We start from the raw sequence: 18,817 nt of genomic DNA, 5'->3' as shown, positions 1-18,817 counted from the left end.
ATGTAATTCAAAGACATTTTTATCTCTTCAGTTAATGTAATTAAGCCATCGACAAGCGAGAACTCTGCAGCTTTTTACTTATGCTACGCACTGTTTTATCACCCAATTATGGGTGCAGTCATTGTCTTTGACACTGTCCAACAGCAATAAAAAGCATTCCTGCCACAAACTGCGCACAATCCTGAGCAAACTCGGGAGAAACGAGATGCTACAGCCACTCAAAGTTCAAGGGCAGGGAGGCAGAAGTCTTGCTTTGAGTGGTTGTGGGAATTCACTGCAACCTTGACCATTTTATAGCTGTATTTTCATTTCAAGCCAGGCAGCGTGAGTTAAGAGAAATGGATGCCTCGCCATCCAAGTCCTTATGTTTTGAGGGAGCACAAAAGAGGAGCTTTCCTTCCACCAGACGCAGCACAATGACACAGACACATGCTCCTTTATCAATATTAACCATAACCTGCTATTACTGGGTTTTCAAAGAGCACTTCCCCCCTTGTGAGCCTTCTAAGTGGATTTGAAGCCGGAAGCAGCTAATTGACTTGGAACAAGGAGTTATCAGTACCCTTTTAATTTGCTCAAAGCAAGAGCTCAGATTCTGAACCTAATGCACACAGCAGATACGTGCGAGGCGGTCGCTGGAGCGTGACAGGGACGCTCTCGCAGTGGGGCCATGCAGGCATCTCAGCAGCACCCAGGGACCCAGCGGTGCCGCAGTGCCGGGAACGCTGCTGGCAGCAAGGCACCCTCAAACCCTCCTTCCAAGGCCTCTGGTTCTCCCAGCCCAGGGGAGGAACCGGGGTGCAGACCAGTAAAAGCCATGCTATTTTCATACGGACGTGTAGAACGACGTCATGGCACAAAGTCCAAAAAATTAAATTAGAGAAATTGGTTTACTAGCAAATCTGCACAAACAGATGGCATGTACACACACAGGAGCATCGCTTGCTGAACCCACACGGCCCATTTTTGGGCACCCACCTCCCAAAACAGCACATTTTCCCCCAGATTTTCCTTTCTCAAAGCAACACCTTTCCCTTTATGACTGCATCTTTCTGGCAAGGCAGCACCTCCGACTGCAAATAGCTGTTCGCACACTTACTGGCAAAAAAAAAACTAAGAACAGGTTTTTCTCTTTAGCCTCTCACGCAGCAATTTTCCCTCCCAACCTTGCCCAAAACCCCCTCCAGCTTATTAATTACAGCTGTCCAGGGTGGCAGCATTAGAAAACCTTCAGCCAGAGGACTCAGCTCCTCCACCCTCTCTGATAAGCAGGTAGATCTGAAAACAAAAGGAGTTATAGATTTTTTCCCTTCGCATGGGGATGTTTTTCTTTCAACTGCACTTGGTGCATAAATTCAACCTTTGCTTATCAGCTTAAGACATCGGTAACCAAAGCATTTACCTTACACCCAACTGCATTTTAAAAGCTCCTCTTAAAAACCTGCTGCAAGTGATACCACAAGACAGCACCAGTACACGAGGCTGCTTTTTGGCTGCAGAGAAGTTTCAAGATCTAAAATTGTAACATGGAAGTTTAAGGGAAAAACCTGCACAGTTCTGAGCTGCAGAAAATCCTGCCAGACCTTGCTGGGAGCAGACCGGATGAGTGCAGGGTGTTACCTTGCCAGGAATGCCCTGTGCACACAAATGAAAGCTTCATCTCTCCTCCCCATAGCTGGAAAAAGAGAAGAAAAGAAAAAAAAATCCCCTAATTCCTTCTCACCCCATCACCACACCTTGCTCCTCACTCATCTGAGGTCAGCAGTCTACAGTTACCAGTCCCTTGAAATCTCAGGAATGCAGGTCCTTAAAGTCCAGCAGCTGCTTTTAAAAATGCAAAATTAACTTACCCTTTGCTCAGCAGAAGTGAAGGGTAAGTTACAAGTAAATCCTCCTAGTTTTTTTGGAACTTGAAACTCCGCGTTTCCATCCTAGGAAGCTGAAGAAGCATCCCTGCAGATTGCACTGGCATTTGCCCTTCCAATCCCACTGACCCTCAGCAGCAGGTGAAGTTGATGAGAGCTAAAATCACCAGCTGAAAAACCAGGCTTTGCAAACTTAACTCTTCCATCATCTAATTCAGGAGTCACCAGAAAAAGTCTTTGAGCCTGGAATGGCAGTCCAGGAAAGGACTAGGACAGATCAGCTTATGTACAATGCTCTGAGCAAGCACAGATGCAAACAGTCCTGTTTAATTACTTGGCACAGGGCTGGAAATTGTGAGAACAAAATGAAGTCTCTCATGCAATAGTTGCTGGGGTTTGGGAGCCTGAAGGTTGCTTTGGTCAGGGGGCCTCTGCACAAGTTCCTACTGAATAAGAACGAGGTATATTCCTGCTGCCTATCACACCAGCACTTAGCAACATATTCTGTCCCACACACAATATGTACAACTCGCACATTTTGTTAAATCAAACTAGTGAAGCTTTTGTTGTTCAGGCTTTGGGTTCAGTTTTTTTTTTCTGTTGTTGTTGGTTTGTTGGGTTTTTTATGTTGTTTTCGTTTTGTTTTTTTAAACAGAAAGTATGTACATTATAGGAACAACCAGAACTCCCTAAGCAAGTGGGAGCACACGCACAGAGTCAAGTTCAGATGCACAGTAACCGCACCTCTCTGACACAAAAGGAGCAAGTACCTACATATAGTACATGGAGCAGCTCCCCAGGGGAGCTGATGCTGCTCCGATCTGCCCCAGGGCCCGACCTTGCTCCTTACGCACTCAACGTTACTAACAGGAGCAGCTTGGCGGAACTACTCCTTTGAGCTGCCGCCACGCACCCCGAGCCCCGCTCTCCTGGGAGAGCCCGGTGCCTTTTTCCATGATGTGGTGGGAGCTCCCTGCACATCCGAGGGCTCCTCCTGAACGCGGGGGCTAAAGGGATGCGCTTCGAACTAAAGAAAAATCTGTTAGTAACTAACGTTGTAAAGAAAAAAGGAACAAGCACTAAGATGGTTAAAACCTGGTTTCCCTGTGTGCTCTCGCTCTGGATGGCAGTGCTTCACAGGAAGCACAGAAAGGGCAAACAAACAGCGAAGAGCTGGTCTTGGATAATAAAACACTCCATACATCCGTATACCAGGTGGATAACTGGAAACCTCAGAAAGACGAGGCTGCCTATTCAGCGGCTGCTAACAACTCATTGAAGATGAACTGAAACGGTAAAAAGTTTTCAAACACCATGAAGCGTTTTAAAAGTTGACTCCAGCAGAGCTGGACGCCGAAAAATACACCGAGGAGAGAGAAACCTAGCCCGGCGTTTCCACCCCCGCTCACTCACCTCCGGGGCTCGGGCTTGCGGCGTTCCTCCAGCTTGGCGGCGGGCGGCGGCTGCGGGGCAGCCGGGGCGGCGGGCGGGCGCTGCGGACGGACTGCGGGCGGGCTCAGTGGGGCATGGCGGGGGCCCTACACCTGCCCCTCCGTGTCCGTGTCCGTGTCCGTGCGGGTGAGCGCCCGCGGCAGCCCGAGCGAGCGGCGCGGCTGTGCTGGCGGCGCCGGCCCGGGCCCGCATTTAAAGCCGCCGGCGGGCTCGGCCGTCCCCTCACCCGCTCCCATCCCGGCCCGTCCCGTCCCATCCCATCCCCGACCGCCGCTCGGCGTCACGGGGCCCGGGGCGGGGAGCCCGGAGGAGGAGTCTGAGGGCCGGGGCTGTCCCTCCCCGAGCTCCGAGCCGCGCCGGGGCAGGTGCGGGCTTCCGCGGCTGGAAGCGGAGGGCAGGGGCGGCCGCAGGACCCCCCCCGCCCGCCGCGAGTGGGGCTGGCAGTGGCCACCCTGAGCCTCAGGCCGGGAGATGCCATTCCCCCGAGCACGGGGATGCTTTCCCTGCACAGCACCGCCGCGATACTGCCGCGGGCTGCCCACGGCTGCTGGCAGCCTGTCGCACTCCCAGGGCAAGTTCCCTGCCGCTGGAAACGCGCGACCCACGGCGCTTCTGGGCCAAAAGCACTGGAAAAAACCCAACCAAACAGAATCCAACCAAACAAAAACCACAAAAACATTAAAAACCCAACAACAACAACCACCCCAGGAAAAATATAGAACCCATAATTTAGTCAGTTCATTATAATTTGCCACTGAAATAGTACCTTACATGTTGCTTCTCCTTAACTTCGAGCATGGCGAGGCTCACCTTGCTTGCCAGCTCAGTCCTACTTCCTCCTCTCTCTCCTATACAGACACTTCCAGGGACAATAATTGCCCTTCCATAGGTTCCCTCAAGCCTGCTGTTGGACAAGGGAAGGAGTGCCAATATCCCACATCTTGTTCAGTCAGCTGTAGCTCCTGCACTCAGCTTGACTGTCCCGGCCAAGGTGATGAGATCCATAAAATATTTTTAAACCACGGAGCTCTGCAAAAGGCTCACAAAGAACATGGCAGAACAGCAATCCATCATGGGAAGTACACGGACTCTCAGGGGAACAAAGGAGGCTATTGTAGCTCCATAGGGGGAAAACTCCCCTTCTTCAGCAAAGTTTATAATTACCACACAGCAACTGCCCCTTCAGCTTCCAAGCTCCACCTTTGTCACCCATCCAAACTCTCTACTAGGGAATAAAATGCAATCCATTGGCTGGGCAGAAAAAGCAGCAGCAACAGAAACCACAGCACTTGCAGAGTAAGAGCGCTGCAGAAGGATCTTCCTGCCAAATTCCTCCTCTCCTTTCTGCTGCTGCCACCCCTGTGCTGTCCCCAGACACTGAGAACAGAAGATTGGCTTTAAGTCACTGTCCCCTCATGCTGTTCTATGTTTTCCTGGAAGATCTCAGAGCCACAGTCTGCACATGAATGGGTCAGGGCTTGGCCTCCTCTGTTCCCTTTAATAAATCCAGGTTTTTAAGAACCTGTTTTTCAACAGCCAGTGAGTTTCCAATGGGCACAGTGGTGCCTTCCATCACTTACAACTGTATTTCACTTCAATAATGACAGTCCCTGTGTTAACAAAAGCAGAGCACCACATCAGTTGAGAAGCTTCGGGTGCTCAAGTCCGAACCCCAATAACTGTACATCTTTCCTCTTCCAAAGGCTCCAAAGCAAGGACTGCTGTCTCCATGCCCTAAATCCTTAATGATGTGCCAGTTAGTCTGTACCTTCACTTTACTTTCATTTTTAAATAAACTACGGAGCTCCTGAAGAAAAGACATATTACCTACTTGAAAAAATTGCTGGGTTTTTTTGCCACTTAGACAACTCATGGGGGGTTTTTGGGATCCCCCCAAGCATCATGATCCCTAAATGAAAGCACCGCACGGATGCTTCTCAGCAGCCAGCTCTTAGCTCGCTATTTCAGAAACAAACCTAATTAACTGTACCAATTCCAGTTCCTGACAAATGACTGTAACTTCAAATACTGTCATTTTAAACCTGTGCATTGAATTTTCTGGCTAAAAAAAAATGGGTTTTTATCAGCATGCATGATTCCAAGTCAGTCTTTAAAAATCACATTGCTGCGTTTAATCATCTAAAACGCTACCAGAGCCATTTCCAGAAGTCCTTAAATCAAGAGCCAGGGCAGTTGTCTCAAGCAAGTTTAAAAATGAGTATGCTCTCTGTGCAGAGGAGCACTGCTAAGGTGCACTAGTAACCCTGTCTGTCACCGTGACTGACACAGGAAATCCTGCTGGCTAGAGCGGGCTTGTGTGGTGCATGGATCTGTGTACCTTCTGGCACTGCCCACAGCCCTCGCTCGCACCTTCCCCTGCCAAACCTCCCCAGCCATTTCCAGGATTTTCCTCTGCTCCATTCCATAACTGGAGAGGAGCTCCTCACTCAGCACAACAGCCCGCTAGCTTTGCCCTCCCTGCACAGGCCACAGAGAAGCAGCTGGATTTGGGAAGACTTTGGCTGACTGTTTGAACCTGCCTTTCGAGCCTGCTGGCTTCAGTCCCGCTCACGAAGCTTTGGTGAGGAAAAGCTCTGCCCACGGCCTTTGCCAACATCCCAGCCAAGGCAATGCCTCAACAGGGCACGGGGCAGGACACCACCTTCACCCAAATGCCTGCTGCTCTACAACAATAACTGCTCTGCCTTCTCATCCAGCACACACACATTTTCCTCCCTCAGCTAACTCAGGATCTCGTTTTCCAGCGAGGTCACGCAAGGTATCACTGTCATTGGCGGTGTCTGACATGTGTATGGATAATGAGAACAGGCAAAGTTCTGATGGTAAAGATTAGAGAACACATACACGCGCATGCTCCCTGAAACTGCTAGGGTAAAACTTCCCCTGTGGGCAGGTTATTCCATAAATACATCTTGCAGCATTTCTGGTAGATTCCTCGGAAGCCGCTCTTGCTGACCACAGCATTGTCAGTCAGAGGCGATGCTGAATGAGATGGAAACTGGCAGCTCCTGCACTTCCAGGGCTTTGCGCACACTACCCAGTGATAAAATATTTGCATTGGATTAAGTCACAAGTAACTCAACCTAAGTCAGGAAGTTTCAGAGGATAAAGATTGCAATGGAAGGATCTAGGTGCAGAGAGACCGCAGCCATACTTATCACACAGGCTTTCAGTATCTTTTCCTTGGCTGACAAACGTCAGTGCCAAGTCATCGTGACAAAAGCGGCTCACCCTGGACACACCTGTGCACACAGCAAATCCTATGTACACCAACAAAATCCCTCACACACATTTTCAGGACTCAATCCTCCATCACAGCTATTCCTTGTGACCTTGAGGTTTCAGGGGTTTTTTGGTCTGTTTTATATAGACATGGGTACTGCAGCATTTTAGCTGCTGAACTCAACAAATTCCTGCGCTGCATTCCTTAGTATTACAGCTGAATTAGTACAATAGCACTGATTTCCAAGGGAACCACAAAAAGCAACTCCGTAGCTCACATATTTGTATTCAAGTCACCAAGAAGCAGGACTTGTCTGTCCTTTCCATCCACTTCCCAAGAAATCTAGGCAGAACATGGCATCTCAGCAAGCACTCCCTGATAGCTCATTAGTAAAGGTCTGAGGTGAGCAAACCCGTTGCTTTTGGAAACTTTTCTAACAGTGCTGCCTCAGTTAGCAGTGAAAACAACATGCAGTGGGGTGCTGGCTCTGTAAGAGTACCTGCTCAGCCCTGCCTGCCCATTCCCTGGGAAACCACTGCAGGGCCCTTGGAAGAAAAACTGCCAAATTCCCGCTGACTTCCCTGCCCTGGCTCACTCATTTAGAAGAGGTAGAAACAGGAGGTGCTGAAAAACATTAAGCTGCGGTAAGACAGAGCAGAACACCGGAGGGTTAAGGGGGTTTTTGTGAAGTGCTTGATGTGCCTTTCATGAATAATGCACCATGTCTGCTTGAGAGCAATGAGCCATCCTGAAGCACTTGGAGAGCCACCCAGGTCACAGCACTTCCTTCATTCAGAGCACAACAAGAGCCATGGGGATTTCATCAGCTGGGGCTATTGTTTCTGGTACCTTACAATACTTCTGCTAGCTACTGAAAGCATGGCACGTTCACCTCAAGGGCTTAGAAAACAGAACTTGTTTTCCACTCCTCTGGGAAGCAACACAGGTTTGGGCTTTACAGCCCTGTGAGCAAGGTCTGCCAGTCTCCTGCCAACTTCCAGGACTGCATTCTTTAAAAAAACACCGCTTATCTTTCCAGCAAGAGCAGCTCCTCCAAGAGCACACCGAACTGCCATACTTCGTGCATCCCTCTCTGCCAGGAGCCCCGGAGCTGCTGGGGCCAGGAGAGCGGCGGCCGGGAGCCGGCAGTGCTGCTCGAGGGCCCTCTGCTGGGAAGCACCCCGCTTCCCGTGCCCCCCAGCGCCCCCAGGTCCGCAGGCAGCCCCAGGCGCAGCCCCCCCGAGGGGGTGAGCTGCCAGTGTCCCCTTAGCAGTGAGCACAGGGGCAGCTCAACGCCCCGGCCCCAGGGAGAAAGCAGATTTCATGTGGCTCCAGTGCCTCCTGCTCTGTGCTACAGGTAACGAGGCCAAAGCAGGGCTGTGTTAAAACAAAGACAGTGTTTGTTCCTACACCCACAATACCCACCGGAGGGTACAACACCAAAACACACGCTTCCGCCACCTCCAGCTGCTGGGACACTGGGACAACAAATACTCCCCCTCTCTGGAAGAGAGGGCTAAGGAAGCAGCCCAGCTGACTGGAGCACTTCTGGGCTCCCAAACACATCACCTGCTCTCTGCTTCAGAGTGAGTTCAGACAGAAGGCAGGTCAGAAGGGACACAGATCCTTTCACTTATCAGGCTAGGAGGGAAATCCAAGGCTTAGGTCAAACCCCTTGAGCACAAGGCTCATTGTTATCCACATAAAAATGGGGTACAGACCTGATAGGGGTGATATGGATGGGCTGCAAATAGGATGAGCTGTATTTACATCAGAAGGATTTCTTCTTTTCCCAGTTTGTCACCAGCTGTCATTCTGAGTTTCTTTCTCTTTCTCATTCCTCAGCTATTGGCATCCTGTGCCAAAAAAAAAGCACCACCAAGAAAGCTCAGAGGGATGGGCCAAGAAGCCCCTCAGCCCTTTTGTAGAGCACTTGTACTGTGACCCAGACTGATTATTCTGAGCACCGAATCCTTACAGTGCAACAACCAGCATCTCCATCAAGATCCTCCCCTCCAGCTCAGGAAGGCTTCTAATATTTTATCACTGACTGGAAGGACGAGGAGGAATCTCACCTACTCTCAGTGGAAGGCCAGGTCCAACAACATGACCAGTACAGACAAAAATTACAACTTACTTGGATTTCTACTGTCAAAACACAGCAGCTCCCCAGCCAGCCTTCTTACCCTGTGGTTGGAGATAACCTCCCACAAGCAGACGGTGACAGCCATCAGGGTTAGAAATGCTTTCCCTGATGTACACTACTTCCTGCCTGCTGCTCTAAAATTGAATCCTTGCCTCTACAACACAGAGCATCTGCTCTTGAACATGCAATATCCTCAAGGAAAGAGTAACTTGAATGGCAGGCCACTGTGATCCTCTGAATTCAAGACTGTATCTTTTCCTGATGCTAAAAAATGCCATCTGGGACACCTCCACAGGGCTTTGGAAATGGCAAATGCCAACTGCAGGAAATATGAAATACACCATCAGTAACATCACAGATAAATTACCAATTTCTCTACCTCATCCAGCCATATACACACCTGAACAGCCTTCTCAGATGATGCCTTACAATGCTTACTTGGGAAAAAAGCTATCAAACTACCACCACAGGAAACTACACAGTAAATGCATGGACATCTCTATTGCTCAGCTCCAGACAACCTCCCATCGATTGATTTACAGTGCCATTTAGGTTATTGTTCTTGGAACACTATTTTCCCCTCACTGTGCCAATTTAAACAACAGATAGTCGTCTCAATGTTTCTTCTTTTTCTCAGTTCATCTCAGCTCTTGGCATTTAACCATTTTCCGATTGTGATAATACAGACACTATTCCCAGTGAAAAATGTGTTTCCACTGGTTAACTTTTCATGTGTTCCCTCTGCAGGCCCTCTTTTGATACAGAGGAAAAGGCTACCCAGGAGTGGCTGGTACTTATAATACATCATATTTCCCTTCTGTCCTTTCATTTCTCAACTCCTGATAATTTTTAAGGACACAATTTGTGATGCCACACAACAAAACTTTGGCTTGGTTTGTTGTTTTGGGTATGCTTTTTTCCTTTGCCTAGGGCTTCAGTTTATTATCCTATTGTCCATCCTGGGTCATCAGAAATGTTTTCTTTTCTTTTCAAATAATTAAACAGCAGCATCATTCACAGCTTTGGATTTTCACATCTCTTGTTCTGTCTCTCATCTTTTATATCAACATTTCCTAAACAAAATATTGAAAACCAAACATTGGCAGGTCACATTTAGCCAGAAAATTGTACTCTATAAATAAAGCTTTGAGGACTTAATGACTTTTAAATTATTTGTTAGGTAACTCCAGAAGAAACAGCCTAGTTTAGAGCAAACAACAGTTCCCTGGGAGCACATCTAACTCCAAAAGGGCTTTGTCACTTTAGGGCTGTTTTAAGAGCAAAGCATTCTAGGAAAAAAAAAATCTGAGTGAAAGTGAAACTGGAGAAATGCGTTGTCCAAGCCAAAACAAGGCCAAAAAAATAAGGGAAAAGCATCCCTGAGAGCTGGCTGTTCTTTCAAATGCTCTTTCAATGCTCTTCCCAGCTCTGCAGCCTTCTGCTGCAGAAGATCCTGGAAGTGCAGGCAGATGAGGAATACCCCCTGAATGTAGCCCCAGACCTTTGGGATTCTTCCCAAAGAAAGGGAGAAGCAAGCTGAGCTGAAACCTTCCAGAAGCCACACACTCCACAGGAAAACCTTTGGATGGATATCCTGTAGGTATGAAAACCTTGCCTGTCCCATATCTAGCAACCTGGTTCAGTGGAAGGCGTCCCCACCCATGGCAGGGGGTTAGCTTGAGGTGACTTGTAAAGACCCTTCCAACCCAAACCACTCCATGACTCCATGATATTGAGAGTTGCCCCCCCATGCAGCAAACACTGAGCTGTGCATTTTATGAGAGGCAGTGCAGGAAGTTAAGAGGAGAAACCTGCCCACAAGACCTGTTGCTGAAACCACCTATTTAAATACCTCTTGTAGTTACCTCCAGCAGCAGTCCCTAGCGAAGGCTGCAGCCAACAACCCACTTCCAAGCTCCTCTCCACAGGAAGGAGGCAATTTGGTGAGCAGGAGCTGAAAGCCAAGGAGTGCCGGTGCTCTGGAAGCACTGGGAAGGGCAGGCAGTGCAACCTCAGCAGCACTGACCTGCAAGAACAGCCACGAGGTCCAAACTGCTACATACAAGAGATGAAATGTCCACCTGGCCTCAGCTTCCCCAGCCTTCCAGCAAGCAAAATAAATCCAAGGCATATCAGCTTAAGACTAATAGAAATTAAGGCACTGTATGAAATAAAAATGTGCAGAAACAATATCTTCTGCCTTGAAAACTAATAAACTCAGGCTTCACCTCAACATTTGTGTAGCAACAGGAGATGACTGCCCTGGGACAACATCCCGCTCTGTGGGCTTTAGGGCTCAGGCATGATGGAGTATCCACAGATATTTGGGACAGCATGTTCTGGTGGAGCACTTTAACAAAACACGAGTGCTGTCAAAGGGCAGGCTTTCATTTCATGCTTGTACAACTCCAGAATAAAATATTGCCTTTGGAGAATCTCACATACCGTTTGATTAATACAAGCACACGAAGACTATCTCCATTCTCAAAGCCTTGAACTTTTGGCTGTGTTTTCCCCCAGATGCATGGTCCCACCTCAAAGCTCCCATCCATCCTAACCAAGGGAGAGGACATCCTCAAGCTCCCTACCAGCTCATCCTCTGAGGCCAGAGCATTCTCTTACCAAGCTCTGCAGTGGAGCAGGCAAGAGCTGCTCTCCAGGGCATGATGTCTTCTTGTACAGCCTTGCTTGTGGTGGAAAACACAGCCTGGGGCACTGACAACCTTTGTATCTCCCCTGGAGCAGAGGCAGCATGATCCATGTTCATGCCCTGGTGGCATCCCTAGGCTAAATGTGAAACTATTCCCAGTGCCCTACCCATGATAGGGACAGAGGCAGTGAGGATACCAAGGCAGCAGAAGCTGAGGGACACTGTATTCCCATCCCTTGAGACAACGTCTTCTGGCCTTTTCTTTCTCCTTTCCCACCTATCTTACTTTGTGAGGTTAAATTCCAAGACTCCTCACTGAGTTGCTGGGGAGATTCCAAGGGATATGAATTGCTGCTTGAAATGACTTCAAAGGACCTTTTTTCCGTCTCATATTAATAGCCGGAATGAGGAAATTGGTTTGGATTTCATACCTACATCTGCTCCCCAAGTCCCTGCGCATTTCAAAACCCCATCTTAACCCAAGCCTCCTGCTATTAAGGGCTCCTACTCCATACAGGCACTCACACCCATCCCTTTCCACTTCCCCACAGATCTACAGCCCTGCATTCCAATTGGCAGCCAGAGGTACCAGAAATAACCACAAGAAAGGCTGCCATGAAACCTCCAGCCAAGTTTTGAAAATCCAGGCACTTGACACAAGCCTCTATGCTTAGAGGGCTTCAGCTGAAAGCAACCTGAATTCAGGCTCAAAAGGTTTGTGTACCAGGGATCAAATATCAAAAAAATGTAAATGCAATTACCTTTTTTTTCCCCCATAAAAGCATGCAGGATAACAGTTGTTCTACAAGGCTGTTAGTGCATACTTGTAACAGTCTGCTGCTGCTCCTGCCCCTCCGGTACTAGCTAATGGCTGGTTTTCATTCCTAAGTGGTTCCCCCACCCCCCCCGCCAAAGTCTATGCTACAGTGATTTTGGAAACTGGGTCAAAACGCAATTACTACATTCCCATGCTTTGGGGTGGGGAAAGAAAATAAAAGGAGGAAGAATGGCAAGAAGCGATGGCATTGGCAGCGAGCCAGCACTGTGCTCCCCACCCTCTCACCTGTGCCGCAGCCCCGAGCGCTCCCACAGCCGCTCTTGTCTCCCAGCACGGGCGGCAGGGAAGTCTCAAGGCAGGGTCTCCTGGAGGGACCTGGGCATCCCTGCCCTCATGGCTGTGCTGGAGGTTGGGAGCAGGTGGAAGATGCAGCTGGGGATAGGGAAAGGACCCTGAGCCAGGCAGCAGCCCCTGCAGATGACAAGCAGTCTCTGCCTTGTGATTCTTAGGGAAAGCTGTAGCACCCAGATAACTGTCCAAAGCTCTCCCCCAGGATGTCATCCCTGCCTTGCTGTGGCATAAGCAATATATCCCAGTACTTTGGTGCCCCTGCTCCACTGCAAACATTTTCCACAGGAGAGGGAAAATATTGTGTTTAGACATGCCCTCACTACTGTCACACTTAGAGCACAATCTATCATACCTTATCCAACTGCACATCTTCAGCATGCACATGGTTTGCGACGACACGTTTACGAGGCTTTTCAGTATGGAAAAGGAATGACTCAAAGACTTACTTATGCCATGTCTTCCCAAGTAGGTTTTTCTGAGAAACACAGAGCCCATTATACACATCCCCTGCCTTCCTCTGTCCCTTGTTCTTCCTAGTACACACAGTTATCACAAAGCAATTGCCTTTGCTGCTCCTCTCCTTGCCTTTGTTTTCCACAGTTCTCAGAATATCAGCTCCAACTCTGCAGCATTTGCTGGCTCTGCTCCCAATTAATAACTGCAGGTTAGAGTTGGGTCGTTATGGCTGCAGATTAATGCAGAAAAACATTCAACAGCTTCTGAGAGATACAGAGAGACACACAACCTTTCTCTTCCTGACACGGAACGTGGTTTATCTTGCTATCCCAGTGTTCCAGGGAGATGTTACACCACTTATCTGAATGATTTAAACAGATCAAAAAGTTGGCTCCACAAGAGCATCTGCTGCTGACAACAAGCCATGAGGCTGATGTTATCCGAGAAGTAACTGTATATGCTAGCACAGGCTAGACGGATCGCACGTGGGATAAAAAAAAATGAATTTTCATGAAATCACTCAGTCTTCATCCACATACCAGCAATTAAACAAGCAGGAACACAAGGCAAATTGACAGGTTTCCACTGGATATCTAAATTCTTTCAGACTTGTTACAAGGCACGGGATTGTGAAAACCCCAGAGCTGGCTTTCTGAGGACTCTCAGTTTCTAAATTCTCTGGAAAGCTCTCCTGTTACAATAACAGAACTGGTGCAAAAGACCTTGCACCTGAGAAGAGTCTTTCACAGGTCATGACCCGTATCAACAGGAAAAACTTGGTGAAATACCAAGTCTGGCACAGAGAGAAAAGGTGGAGCTATGATTTCAGACTGGAGATCATTGTACCCCCCCCGATCAACTCTGCCTCTCAGTGTCCCACCCCAAACCAGGTTGCCCAGACCTACCTCCAGTCCCTCCACAGATCCAGCTGTCCCATGGGTTCCTTGAGCAGGAGAACCAAGGGCTCACAGCAGCTCGCCTTCCACATTTTCTCCAGTTCTGAGAGGCAGAGCCCAGCAAACGCTGTCCCACTTGAATGGACACTCCAGTCCCAGGCCTGTATGACATTTACTATAACCCACTTCTTCCCGCCCCTCTGCCCCCCCAGAGAAAGGGATCAAAATAGTTTCCCCCCCGTGACATTTTGCTTCATTTGCCCGGCAGGCTGTGGGAGCGTCTCCATTAAAACCTCTGAAAGCCAAGCAAGAGCAGCAATTCCTGTGGCCCCAAAGTGGGGGACACCCCATGAACACCCAACCTTTTTGCTGCCGGCACAGAGGGCATGGGGTCCAGGACAAACTGCAGTATCCCTCTGCTACAATTTGCTCTGCAGATGCCACAGGTGAAAGGCGAGCTCTTTGCCCAGTGACGCTGTAAGTAATACGTGCTGACTGCCTGCCTGTGGGCCAGACTGCCCATCTTGGGGCAGACCTGAGCACCTGACCCTTCACCCCGCTCACCTCGGCCCATCCCTCCCCTCATGTGTTTTTCCTGGGAACACGGTGCCTCCACAAGGCAGCCTCATGTCCTGCTGTGTGCCCTCTGCACGCTGCTGCCGTGGGACCCCAGCTCAGGGCAGCATGCGCGGACGTGAGGACACGGCACAACCGCGATCTCGTGTTTCAGCTCCAGGCTGCCAACAAGCAGAAGCAATACTGAGAAGGGAAAGCTGCATCCAGTTCCAGATGAAGGCCAGATAACACCTGCCACCAAAAGGGAAGAGCTGGCATTGGGAGCCAGGATGTACATTTTCTTGATGTCCAGAAGCGCTGAAGATATGGGAGACCTGTGGTTCAGCAATGGACTCCAGTGTTCCTCCCTTGTGTCAGTTGGGTTACTCTTCATTGCACCAACACTTGCCCTCATCCTGGTTCTCAACCCAAAAGCAAGGGCTTGACAACTCTTTCAAAATGCAATATATGCCTCCACAAAATCCTTACCTCATACACTAAGATGGGTAACATTTTCTAATTATATTAATTCTCCACAGCCAACTCTCTTGGAGCATAGAGTACACCTTACTTCTAGTTGTATCTAAACCCATCACATTCCTTACTCAGCAGTTGCAAGGCAAGCCCATGAGATAAACCACCAAACCCAAAGGAAATCCCTTTTGCCCTCCATCTCAGACACTGCAAGTCTCTGGAAAGGCATTAACTGGCAGTGTGAATGAGCTCAGGTCACGTAGGGCTGAAGCAGTGGTTCTTGCTTTCCCTTTGAAGTCCTGCAGCAGGCGTAGCTGTGGTAACGCCAGCTCAGCTGCTCTGTTTGGCTGCTCCTGTGCAGCACTTGCCAGCACCCTGCTTTGCCCCAGAGCCTGCTGAGCTGCACCAAGAGGCTCACAGCCTCTGCTCCCAAATGCTTAGGATGGAAGAGGACCAGATACACTCACCTGCCATAGACAGGTATAAAGAGGAATGGACTTACTCATCTGGCATCTCCAGCATGGAAAAAAACAAACCAGTTTAACCCCACTCCAGTGCCTTTCCCATTTCCTTCTCATTCCAATGCACCTCCAGGCAATGGAAACTCATTATTAGCCTCCAGTTAAGCCTCAGAAGAGATTTTCCTTCTGTAATTAACTCTTCACAACACTCACTTTTTGCTGCTACCTTTTTGCTAGGACTTTTGGGAAACAAGTCTGAAAACATTTTAAAACATTATTGATTTAAGGAATGGTACTGAGTGATAGAAATGAGAATGGGAATAAATTCTAGAAATAAGATTCAGACCAGCACATCAAGTGTGCAGTGCAGGAAACTTAGCCAGGTTTTTGCCCCCTGAGTTATCCAAGGACAGTGTCCACAGGAAGATCTATTCTGATGCATACTGGTTTAAACAGGAAGCAAAAACACTGCAATGTTTTCATACCTGGTCCAAATGAAGTAAGTACTGCCACGTTACCTGGGACCATACAAGTCTGGTACACCTGAACAGGTAGTCACAGCCTGACAACCAGCCCATCAGGTTATTCTGTTTTGGAGGCTTTTTCCCCCTTTGGAAAGCTGGATTGTCACCCCCTTACATTAACTTCTGTTGGGGAACAAAGCCAAAGCAATACTGCTCCTAGTCCAAGATCACCTAATGAAGAGCTGAATCCTGTTCCATTCAAACAGGATTCAAAGGCACAAGGTAGAAGAAAAAGAACAAAAAGACAGAAAAAGAATACAGTAGAGTATCCAGCAGTTATCTCTTTTTTAAGTCTAAAGGATGTCAGTACATTGGAAAGAACTTACTGTTGATGTCATTAAAATTCTGTTTGGAAGGGGCAATATTCCGAATTCAGGGTGCAGCCATAGTGGAAACCAGGAGAATTTGAAATTCCTCAGCTCCATGGAAATTAATACCAGGTAGGGGAGGGTCATTTATAACAAACCAAGCTATTTTTAACTGCCTCTTAAAATTTCTGGCTTCTACAGCTAGCACAGGTGTAGACAAGTAATGGGTCATAGTAAAACACGCTATGGTACTGAACAGTCCAGATGTGCCCTTGAAGATAAGTTGCAGAAGGAGATGTAAAGGTTAAGTGAAAGCCAGTTCCTCCTCTGGAGAGCCTGCTTCCAGTACAGGACATAGAAAACCTACCCCGGCTCAGCACGCCAGGGAGCCAGTGCAGAGCTGTGACAGGAATACATACACTCCAGAGGGGGCACTTGATCACCAGGACCCTAAAACAGAGCAATGCCAGATTCTACTCCTTGCTCCATGTCCCATTCCTCCTTTATCCAAGGCCTTCTTTGGAAAGAGGAGCCTGGCCCCACCCTCTTGACACCCATCCTCCAGACACTTGGAGGCACTAATTAGGTGCCCTCTCAGTTTGCACCACCCCATCCTGCCAAGCCTCTGGACATCCTACCAGAGAGGTTTGCATCTCTTTCACAGGAATGATGGGCAAATCACATGAATGACAAGTCACATCCCTGCTCAGGCCAGCTCAAACCCTAGCTTTCACCATTTGCCTGCAAGGCCCTCTAAATCCCTACTGAAAACATGAAGAAGCACAACATGCTCTTGGAAAATACACAGTTCAGTCCCAAACATGTTTGTTTAGAGGTGTTTCAGAAAGAAAACAAAATAAATCTCTTTTATCTGTTGGAGTTGTTGAGGCAGCATTGCAAACATCTTTAAAATACACTATTATTTGTTAGAAAATTTGTAGTTTATATGGATCCTGTCCACAAGCCTGAATACTTGCATTGTGTCCTTGCTGAACATATTTCTTTCATCTGATTTTTGGCCAGTATTGAGGGAAGGCTCTCAAGAGGATTTGTTGCCACTTGTCCGGCACTTCAAGTCTCCCTCTCAAGGGGTTCTGAGATTTAGCAATTCTGCATCTAGCACTTACTGTTACTTTCTGCCTGTTGCTGATCCTCTTGTTAGTAAACTGATATTTTTTCACTTGTATCCACTTGTATTGGTTAAACCTGTACAGAGCATTCCCCTTAGATTGTCTTAAATCAAGACTGTTGTGGACAGGTAGAAGAAGTATAAAAGAAAGGACTCCTGAAATCAGGCCTGCTCTGTTAAATTAATAGCTAGCCTGTCATTTCTTCTAAGTGCAGCTGAGTCATTTACAAGTTCCCATGCAAGAACCATCTTAATATGAAAGCTTGTTAACACAACAACTTATTCTTAGGTGGAAAACAACTAGCACCTGCATAAACAATAACATCTGTCTCATGGGAATCAGTAGAAAAAATGTATAAACTAACTATAAATACAGAAGTTTGATAGACATGCAAAATACCATGGGCTAACCAATAAACTAAGTGTGAATGTTATTGCCCGCCAATAAGATCTGACACAGTGCCTTCTGATAATCCTATAAAAAAAAATAGGACCTAGAGAATAAAGATTGGGCTGTTCTACATGAAGAAAATGAATCCCATCTACATATTAAGGCAACACAAGACAAGCCCCAAAGTGAATATTGGTGGGGAAAGGAGGGGAAAAAATAAATAAATTGAAAGCAGAAGACTTTTGCTGTTGTCTGTAGAATGAGGATCCTAAACAAAGATCCTAAAATCCTCTCTGAAGATATTTTGAGAACCAAAGAAGAAAGGAATTAACTTCTTTCTGTTATTAACTTGCTTCTTGGTTGATTTGCCAGTGGGACCAGGGTTAAAGACTCTGACTTGAATTTCAGAAAACACCACTGACTCACCCAGAACCCCGCTCGGATTTCTCAAACTTCTCCATGCTTTGATCTCCACAAATGAGAAGCCAGGAGAGCTTCCTTCTCAGGGAGCCTGAAAACTGACAAGCACAACAGCCCTTGAAGTGGAGGGAGAGCACTCACAGCCCTGCATTTCAGCCATACCGGAGGGAGCCCTGAGCTTAAAGGTCCAAGTTGATTTCCTGGAAAACTTGGCTCAATTGATTCATTTTACAAGTTCAAGGCTTTCAAAATGAGGGCTCATTTTAATTTTGAGAATTTTCCTGTTAACAACAACAAATTATCTGGTTCTTCAGTTACAAAATGATTTCTTTTAGCACTTCCTTTGTGACAGAGGAAATCACAGGCAGAAGGGACATGGGAGACTTACAGCTAACCACATGTCCATACATCCTGTCCAACACCTGCCTCACAGGAATAACACCACTCACTCCTTTTGCTAGTGCTACAGGAGGCGGGGAATGGACACATTGTTTAACGTGTCCATTAAAGGGAGACCTTTTATATAACGGTTTCTAAGAACAATTTCACATTCAGGATACAGAGTGGATATTTGAAATGGTTCCCACTCTTGGGTCACCAGCAGTTCAATCAAAAATTCCTGCTTTGTTAGCTGCCTCACCAAGTTCCCAAATATCAGCAGAACACTTACAGTTGTATTCCAACACTTTGTGCTTTAGGGTTTGGGGCCCACAGCTA

General features: G+C 47.7%; 1 protein-coding gene across 2 annotated transcripts in view; it reads right to left on the bottom strand.

The window, feature by feature from the left end:
• The window catches only part of SLC4A4 (solute carrier family 4 member 4), a 140,374-nt gene that overhangs the window by 112,281 nt on the left and 9,276 nt on the right, over positions 1-18,817 (bottom strand). Inside the window, exon 1 of one of the 2 annotated variants that reach the window (XM_059843565.1) lies at positions 3,279-3,549. The exons of the other annotated variant lie outside the window; for it this stretch is intronic. The gene's annotated coding sequence lies outside the window, so the exon portion shown is untranslated. Of the gene's footprint in view, positions 1-3,278; positions 3,550-18,817 lie in introns of those variants that run through there. 2 annotated transcript variants of the gene reach the window in all.

Source organism: Haemorhous mexicanus, chromosome 4 (assembly GCF_027477595.1).
Source record: "Haemorhous mexicanus isolate bHaeMex1 chromosome 4, bHaeMex1.pri, whole genome shotgun sequence".
In the NCBI taxonomy this organism is placed as follows: Eukaryota; Metazoa; Chordata; class Aves; order Passeriformes; family Fringillidae; genus Haemorhous; species Haemorhous mexicanus.
This window is presented reverse-complemented; position numbering and strand designations above follow the sequence as displayed.